Source organism: Leptonychotes weddellii, unplaced genomic scaffold, assembly GCF_054177405.1.
Source record: "Leptonychotes weddellii isolate Sample4059 unplaced genomic scaffold, ASM5417740v2 HiC_scaffold_7120, whole genome shotgun sequence".
NCBI classification, from domain to species: Eukaryota; Metazoa; Chordata; class Mammalia; order Carnivora; family Phocidae; genus Leptonychotes; species Leptonychotes weddellii.
In genome coordinates this window covers 1-9,665 of record NW_028040816.1, presented here as the reverse complement: position 1 = coordinate 9,665, position 9,665 = coordinate 1, and the positions used below count along the sequence as shown (strand labels likewise).

The following is a 9,665-nucleotide window of genomic DNA, read 5'->3' as shown; positions in this document are numbered from 1 at the left end:
AACCCTAGGCCCACCCTCTCCTCCCTGCAGACAAAGCAGGCACATGGAGAGTGCCCGTGTCCCCTAAACCACAGACCTGGGCTGATAGGGGTGGGAGACATCACTGCACACAGCAGGGACGAGGCAGGGTGTGGCTCAGCACTGGTCATCGTGCCAGGGAGAAGTGCCATGCCATGCCAGCCAGGGGTGTGCCTCAGCCCAGCCTGGCCCAGGAGGGCCTTCAGAGGGCTGAAGACCCACCCCCAGGCCACATTCGGCCATCCATCTGACTGGTGTCAGGAGGCCCGGTTAAGTGCCAGTTCTGTCTCTGGCTCTCAGGATGACCTTGGCAAGTCCCTCACCTCGCAGGACCTCGGTCTGGCCGCCCGGCCCCAGTACAGGTGAACCAGGGCTCCAGGCTCAGTGAGAAGACCACTCTGTAGTGCCCCCTGGTGGACAAACTGGTGCATGCACCTGTCAGCTCTAAAACCAGGACCCCCCAGAATCGCCTCTCTTCACCCAGAGTGCATGGAGGGGACACCCTCAAGTTTCATTTCCAGGTCCCAAGAGGAGGAGGATGATCCCGAGGAGATCTGGGTGGGCCAGGAGAATTCTCGGACCCTGGTTCTGCCCTTCACTTGCTGTGTGAGTTCGTGCTCACCTTCCTCTCTCTAGGCCTATTTCCCTGTCTCTAAGAAGGGAATCCTGATCTGGGAGACATAAGGTTTGGTTTCCAGCCTATGAATGAGCTTTGTGAGCTTAGGCAACTCCCTGCCCTTCTCTGGACCTTACAAGCTGATGGGACCAAATGGCCTCAGGACCTCTCTGGCTCTGACATTCGGGGATCCAAGTGGGAAATACGTATTTAGGGAGATGAAGAGGAGGTGCAAGGGGCCCCAAGGGGAGCTTCCTTGAGGGAAGGACTGAGTCCAAATCATCTCCCTGGGCAAATAGGAGTTCACATGGCATTGAGCAATATATATTTAGGTTTTTAAATTTGACATATTTATTGAGAAAATGCTCAGTGCCAGGCCCTGCATTAGACACTGTCCACTCAGTAACATACAACATCGACACAGTCCTTGCCCTTGAGGAAAAATGTACAGCCTAGTCAAGGGTGCTGATTAGTAAGCAAATATTCACCTTCTTATCTGAATAGGTAATGAGAGGAATATGGACAAGTCCTGGCCATAGCACTGTTGGAAGGTGAGATGGCAGAAGAGGGGTGACGTGAGTAGGGTTTTGAAGAATGGAGAGGAGTATAAGAAGCACTGCGTTCTTTTCTTATTTTTTTAAGATTTTATTTATTTATTTTTCAGAGAGAGAGAGAGAGAGAGCAAACACACAAGCAGGGGGAGGGGCAGAGGGAGAGGGAGAAGCAGGCTCCCCACTGAGCAAGGATCCTGACACGGGACTCGATCCCAGAACCCCAAGATCATGACCTGAGCTGAAGGCAGATGCTTAACCGATTGAGCCACCCAGGCATCCCATCACTGCATTCTTTTAAAATTAAACAATCCCTCCTACCATGTGGTCTGGTGCAAAGATACCGATCTTAGGGCTTAGCTCAGGCTTTCCCTGGGGAAGAGGGCCAGCAAGTTGTGATGGGGATGGAAAAACCTAACCAACAAGCAGGGCTGCTCCTCTGGGTGTCTGGGGTGAGAACAGGCAACTATCGATCATGATGAGTGGGGTGAGTTTGAGACACAGGGTGGGGTGCGGAGATGGGCTGAGACCAAGGTCAGAGATATCCACTGAGCACTTACTAATAAAAAATAACAATCAGGACGTCTGGGTGGCTCAGTGGGTTAAACATCTGCCTTCGGCTTAGGTCATGATCCTAGGGTCCTGGGATCGAGTCCTGCATCGGGCTCCCTGCTCAGCGGGGAGCCTGCTCCTCCCTCTGCATGCCGCTCCCCTTGCTTGTGCTCCCTCTCTCTCTCCAACAAATAAAATCTTTAAGAAAATAAAGAAATGAATAATAAATAAAAAACAATAATCTCACATTTCAGTGTGGAGGAATGAAAATGGCCATAATGGACCGGCCATGTGGATGGTGTGTCCTGCCTTGAAATTTGCCCTTAATCTCTTCCCTCCAAGTTTCTTCTTCTGCTCCAAGACACAATCAGCTCAGACTTTCCCAGGGAAAATGGCTTCACCATGGTCCTTCCAGCCGTGGGGTCTCTCTTGTTGACAGCGTCCCATGGGATGCCTTTGGGTGGAGACGTGTCCGCAAGGCGCCAGAGCCGTCTTACCAGCTCACAAGGGCCAGTTGCTGGGGGTTCAGGAATTTTTCGAACCGGTTGTTGGACAGTCATCGTTAAAATTTAAATTACCTACATTTACATCAAATACATTTTATTAAAATAAAGATAATACTCAAAACTCTTCACTTCCTCATGATTTTACAACATTTTACCATTATCTAGTCTCTTGAGGTTGTCCATATCCGTGGTATCTGTCTAAGGGAAGCTTGACCTAACGGTGTGCTTCTGCACATCTCTTCCCAGCTCTGTGTTCGGTGATATCACATTGGTAACTTGAAATTGGCCAAGGCAGGAATATTTGCCACCGGGGAATTGGTAAATGCTGCACATCAGGGCTTGATTTGCTGTTTTGACTTTCTAGACGAAAGAAACTGATGCACAAAATGTTAATAGCACAGAAGACACTGAAGGGCTGATGCTCAAAGAGGTTTCAGTTCAATGAACACATTCATAGCAAAGTAAGAGATAGTGTAACTCACAGTAGCTCATGTATCAGATTTAATAACAATAATTTATTGGGAATAGTTAGTAGACTGAAATGCAACCCCACTGCAAATTTTGATTGAGTTTCAACCATAGACAGACTAGAGATACAAGACTTTGGCAACAATTAAAAGCATTCTGTGAAATCAATTGACTATATGGAATTTATAGTCAAGAGTTCATGCAGCGTGTTGTAATTTGTAAATTGTGTGCTACACATCCTTTGTATCAGTGAAATTTATAGTAAACGTGCATACATATATAACGCATGCCTTTGGATTTCTGAAGAACCCGTTGTCAAACATTTGCCAGCACACCACTGAACAAATCCAAATCCAAATTTAATAAAGTCCTTCTTTTTTTTTTTTTTTTTTAAAGATTTTATTTATTCATTTGAGAGAGAGAATGAGAGAGAGCGAGTACATGAGAGGGGGGAGGGTCAGAGGGAGAAGCAGACTCCCGGCCGAGCAGGGAGCCCGATGCGGGACTTGATCCTGGGACTCCAGGATCATGACCTGAGCCGAAGGCAGTCACTTAACCAACTGAGCCACCCAGGCGCCCCTAATAAAGTCCTTCTTAAAGCAGATTTCCTATTGGGGAAGAAATGTGGTAGATACTCTGGGAAGTAATTTCAGGACGAAGAGACAGACGATCTCATGCTTCCATTATGGACACTGCCCCCGACACAGGTAGTTCTGGGACTTGGGGGTCCGCCATTTTCAACCATGACAATAAAACCAACACATTCAGGGGCTTTGTGGTACTTTGTTTTCTTACCTTTTCCAACTTAAGTGCCTTAAATAAGACCATTTGACTACATGTAACAACCATTTTTCAGGCTCACTGAAACAAAGCAGGAATTACCTGCAGTGTCCGTGTAGGGGATGCAGAGTGGAGAGTGCGCCTCTGTAAACCCTCATCACTGCTTCACCCCTCCCTTGCCTGTACACAGCTTCCTGCTTCTTTTCTCTTGTGCAAACAGCAGTGAGGGTAAAGGCATTTGCTTCACAGTCAACAAGTTTACCTGTTCTTGGGTCAGGGACGGCCCCAGCCAGTTGTGCCGATCCATAATCCCCGACGGACCTGATTGGCCCGCTTGGATCAGGTAGGCACTCCTGGACCAATCCGTCGTGGCCATGGGCGTGGCGGGGTCACAGGAGGCAGCCTGGCCTCAGTGGGCAGTGCCACCGACTGGGGAGGGGCAGCTCTGGGGAGGAGGCGGGTGGGGCGTGAACTGGGCAGGCGCTCTGCAGCTCGGGTCTCAAAGGAGGTCACACGTGAGGCCAGGCGGATGTCCAGGACTCCCCGGCTGGGCGGATTTCTCTTCATTCCCGTCAGTGAGAAAGTCTTCTGGATAACAGGCCACCACGTGCACTGTCCACTATCCCACCACCTACACTGTTGTCACTGAAAAATGCCTTATTTACATCATTGGGGTGGCTCAGTCGGTTAAACCTCCCACTCTTGGTTTCAGCTCAGGTCATGATCTCAGGGTCCTGGGATCCAGCCCCCCAGCCGAGGCTCCAGGCTCAGCATGGGGTCTGCTTTAGGTTCTCTCTCTCTCTCCCTCTCCCCACCCTTCCTCTTTCTAAAATAAATTGACACTTCTGTCTGTAAAGAGGTGACACAGGTGTATGTCTTGCCCTCAGACATCTTCTAAATACTGAGATGTAATAGAAGACACTCATCCCCGTTTCTGCAGTCTGGTGACCATCCTGCGGCTCCCAGGGCTGCCCATGGTCCCGGTCAAGGTGATGCTGCATCATAGGCACTTTTCCTTCATTTCGCAAGAGGTCCTGCGCTCCCAGGGGTGGGCCAGAGAACCACCGGGTCGCCGTGGTACAGAACCACAGCAGCTCTCTGGAGCTGTTGGCCTGGGTTCGAATCCCGGCTTCCTTACTAGCTGAGATGTCAGACAAGTGACAACTTTTCTGTGCCTCCATTTCCTCACCTGTCGAACGGAGATAAATCACTGCATCTACCACATATGCCTGTGAGGATTGAATGCGTTTGTATTTATAGTGTTAGAACAGCACCTAGCACGTGCTAAATGTTCATATCTTAAGTATTATTATTATTATATGGTTATTACTAGCATTCCACTCTCAGCGGCACCCCTGCAGACCGGTATGCAGAGTGGCCAGACGGGCCAGCACTCCCTCTCTGTCATCCACTCCCAAGCCAGCAGGCAGAATGCTGTTCTCTGTGGGAATAACCTACCCCACCCCCACCCAAGACACAGGGGAAAGCCTCTGGCCTCAGTTCCTCCCTGCATCCCCCAGCGTAACCTCACGACCCCACTGTCTCTGCAAAATCCTAATGCCCCACACCTCTAGCCCTGCCCCTGTGGGAAGATGGGAAGAATAACAAAATCACCAGCCCTGGGGAGAGGGCAGGGAGAGGAGAGGAAGGTGAGCCCGTCTGGCGGGGTTCACGCTGCGCACCACAATCTTCAGCAGGTGTCATCATGTCATTTCTGCCCTCTCCCACCCCCAGGGTCAGGGAGGTGTCAGTCTCCCCACTGCCCAGACGAAGCTATTCCCTGCACCTCCTGATCAGGGCTTCCTGTGAAGAGAAGCTGAAATGGGTAGTCACGAGTCCTGCTTCTGGTCCTGGCTCTGCCCCAACCCATTCTGGGACTTTGGACAACTGGTTGCCCTTCTTAGGCCTCAGTTTCCCCATTTGTAAACCAAAGAAGTTGTAACCCCGAAGTTCCCCTCCACACTTGCATCCTACCTGACCCTCAGTATCCACCCTGCCTGTGACGGCCACTTCTGGCTCTGCACAATGGGACCCTGGCCCAGGGGCAGTTCCAGACCCCTGCCCCAGTCTCTGACTCCAGACAGTCAGTGACTCCTGGATCTGGAGTATCTGGTCCCCTTAGACCGATGGAGATAGTGTCGCCCTGAGAGGGGACAACACACACCAACTTAGCGGCAGAGCCCAAGCTCAGACTGTCTTCCTGCCAACCCTGACCCCACTCCTGACCCCCTCCACGCCTCTGAACTACAGGCAGCTCTCCGTCTCTCTTGGGAAGCTCAGCACCCACAGCCCAGCCTCCACCCGCCCCCATCTTCTGTCCGGCCACAAATGAGATGTGGGTGTCCGAGGACACCCACATCATCGCACTCATCCCTCATTGTTCAGATGGGGAAACTGAGACCCGGATAGGTACGGTGGCTGCTCCAGATCACTTAACCAGGTGGCACCAGGAGCTTTCTGACCCCAAATCTCGTGGTTCCCCCTCCTTTCTCCTCTCCTCAGCACTTGAAAGCCTACCAAGCATCCAGAGGCTCTGGCACCTGAGGGCTCTCTCTGGGCGCCCCCCCCCCTCCAGCCCAGGGACCCAAAGTGTGTTCGTGGGTGATGCCAGCTCCCCGGGATAGAAGAGCAACCTGGGGTGGGGCTCTGCCTGCTGTTTGCCACAGTTGCTGGACCCCCGTCCCCACCCTATCCCCAACCCTCCTGCACCCCCGCCCCCAGGCTGCAGCAAGATCAGGCAGGGGTGGGGCAGCCGGGTCCACTGAGGCCCAGAGATCCGCCTGGCACTCTTCACACTGGCCCTGCTGGCCCCCAGGTCCACACAAGCAGGCGCGAGGCCCCCTCTCAGCTCCCACCCGTACAACAGCTCCCTCTCATTCCTTTTATCTCCTGGACTTCCTCTAAAAGTTTGCTTGAAGACAGGACTTTCTGGTGTAAAAGTAGCTCACTTGCCTGCCCATTCCCCGCCCCCCCATTACTCAGAGGGCAAGTGATTTGTCCCAGGTCACAGAGCAAGGCAGTGAGATGAGGGAGCCTTGCCTGGGGCCCAGCTGCTTCTCCTCCCCCCAAGGTTGCCTTTCAGATCTTCCCCTAAGCAGGGCCTGGGGGCGTGTTGCTTCATGTAGGCCTGGGGCTGGGGGCTCAGTCTGGGGTTTTCGGAGCGGGGCTAGGTGCTGCCCTGTGGGGGACAGAGAAATGCCTCAGGCACAGAGTCTGTCCTCAGCAAGCTCCTCCTCTGGGCCTCACTATGGGGAGAATGAGAATGGGTCCTTCCAAAACCAGCTCTAGACACCTCACCCCTCACTTTAAGCTCCTCATCTTCCCTCAATCTTATCACTCTGCCTTTCCCCTAAAGTTGCTCTATCTACCCCCCAGCCCTCTGGGCTCTTTGCCTTCCCCTGCCACATTAGCTCTCTGGTCCCACCCTGTTCTACAGCCTGTAGTAACCTGGGAAGAGGAACAAAGGCCAAATGAGGAAGAAGGTAGGACAGTCAAGTGGCTCAGCACGACAGAGCTGCCATGCTCCCCCTTCCTGGGAGGGGTCACATGGTCACCTTCTACGACCCATCCCTCCTGGGCATTTAGCCCTGCAGGTGCAGCCCAATTTCAGAGCCAGGACTAATGTCTAATCTTCACAGCCACATGGCAGGAAGCAGGGATAAGTGATCTCCCGCTTCTGGGTGGGAAGACCCTGGCCCAGAGTCGGGGGATGGTGGCTGGAGGCCCAGGGCCACAGAGCAGCTATGAGTCTGAGCCCTGCTTCAAGTGCCCTTGACTCAAAGCTAACCACCGCCTCCTGGTTCTGGGGGGATCTGTTGTCCTGTGAGGAGCTCTGGGTTGGGCTTCCTCTGAAACTCCTGAGTCCAAGGGGTATATCTCCTTGGGCCACCTGTTCGTGAATTCCCTCCTGAAATCAACTTTTCTCTTCCCGGGACCCCCCTGTCCTGCTCCCAGCATCCTCTGCCTCAGCTAAACCACTGATGTCAGGGTTGGCGGCTGGATAGTCCCAGCTGCCCCAGCCATACATCAGCCCCCATATGGGCACCTTGGCTCTACCAGGGGACTCGGGCAGAATTTGTCCCCAGAACATCCCCTTTTCTCAGAACCTAAAGACAGCTCCGGACCTCACTGGGTACCAGGCTCTACTTACTCTAAGACTTGGCACGTTAGCTCACTGTACCTCAACCAGGTGACGGAGGCACGGAGAGGGTACATAATCTGCCCACGAAGCTGGTAAGTGGTAAGGTGGGACTTCAGCTCAGGAAACCTGATTTCAGAGAGATACTTTTAACCACCATGTCAGGGACCTCCCAGCCCCTGAATGCTGTCCTCCCCATTTTCCAGACTTGCAGGCAGGCCGGAATAATGACCATGATTCCCCATCTCCCTTGCAGCTAGAGGTGGCCCTGTGCCTAATTTCTGGCCGAGAGAAGAGATGTGTGCAGCTTCCAGGTCATGCCTTTAATTAGGAGAGATGTGTCCACCCTCCTCCCCCCGCCTGCTGGCTGCTGGTGTGGGTGAGAGCCTGGGATGGCTGCCACAGCCTCCTAATTGACCAGTGTCCAGTCCAGCCCCCAAACAACAGCCAGAGAACTCTTAGTATCATCCCAGTCAGATCCTCAGGCTCCCCTGCCTAAGCCCTCAGTGACTCCCCAGGGCCTTTGGAAGAAAGGCCAGCCTCCTTGACGGTGGGCAAGGCCTCTTCCTGTCTGGCCCGAAACTATCTTCCCATCTTATCACTTGCCATTTTTATCCTCTGCTCTCATCCCAGATCAATCACCAGGAAAATCTCATCCTTCCTGAACTGTCTCTTCCTCTGCCTTCCCAATTTCTCAGCCCACACCTGGCAGACTCTATGTATCCTTCAAGACCCAGTCCAAAGGGTACCTCTTATGTGAAGTCTTTCCTGACTATCCTGGCTGAGTGGGTGGCTCCCTCCTCTGGCCTTCCTCGGTCCATGTGCCATCTGCATGTGGGACAATGACAGCCTTTCTGTACTGTCATCATCTGTAAACACGTCCACCTCTCCCCTCTCTCTATAAGGGTGGGAACCAAGTTTGGGCCATCTGCTGGGTGTCAGTACCCACCATGGGTCCAGACACCAAGCCAGTGGCAGTCAAGTTCAATGAGAGAAAGAGGAAGAGAGAGAATGTATGTGTGTGCATGTCCTGAGCTGGCTGGAGGCCCAGGCCAAGGAGACAGGGAGGGCATCTAGAAATAGCCACATCCCTGGGTCCAGACCAGGCCTGGCCCCCAGATAAACTGACGCTGAGTGAGGAGGTGGGGGGTGGGTGGAGACCAAGGGCTATGACTCAGGCAGCCCTACTGACCTCTGGGGTTAGCTAGCCAAGGCAGATCGGCCCTGCCTATTAGTGGACAGTCCTGGCACTTAGACCTCAGTGACCCTCAGTGCCCAGTGAGTATTTCAGGCTAGGGCTGAGCATCACCTGCTCCCTTGGCCCCACAGCTTGTAGGGCAAAGGGGAGCCTGCCAGCCTACCCACTGAGGAGGCGACAGGATTGGAGCGGGGATGCTGGAAAAGTTTGTCCTCTCCTGGTTCTTGCCCCACCTCACCCTCTCTCCCACTTGGAAGTTCCCTTCCTGAAGCACCAAGTGCCAGAGCTTGAAGGATTAAAGGGCTCATCTGGCCCAACCCCCTGCCATGGAGCTGGGGTCACTGCAAGGAAGAGACTGGCCCAAGGTCACAGAGCAAGGCAGGGCAAAGATTACCACGGGGAAGGGCAGTGTGGAATAAGATCTAGGGCCAGGGTCCTGGGTCCAATTCCTGGCTCTCATCTGTAAACAGGAGATGGGAACGAAAGTACCTGCATCACTGGGTTACTGTCGGAATTAGAAGCGTTCAAGGCTGCAAGCTGCTGAACCCAGTGCCCAGCACTTTGCAAGACAGCAAGCAGTTTCTGCACCACACTGCACAGCACGTGATCTCATGGGCTCCTTCCTCCAACCCTGCAAGGCAGACATTACTACCTCCATCATGCAGAAAAGGAAACAGGCACAGAGAGATGGACCGGTCAAGTTCTCACAGCTGGTGTCATGTCTCCCAACTGCCCTGCAGTCTTCCCACCTCCTCCTCCTGGCTCCTGACAGCTCATCCAGTGACTCATCAAGTAGAGAGAGTGACCTTGGCTCCTGACACCACCCTGGGCTCTTCTT

At 53.2% G+C, this 9,665-nt stretch overlaps 1 long non-coding RNA gene across 1 annotated transcript; it reads right to left on the bottom strand.

The window, feature by feature from the left end:
• Positions 1-2,320: 2,320 nt before the first annotated feature.
• Positions 2,321-9,658, bottom strand: LOC115936964 (uncharacterized). Its single transcript, XR_014142606.1, has 2 exons — positions 9,317-9,658; positions 2,321-4,680 (listed from the first exon to the last, which is right to left on the bottom strand). It is a non-coding gene; the product is annotated as an uncharacterized LOC115936964 (long non-coding RNA).
• Positions 9,659-9,665: the final 7 nt, after the last annotated feature.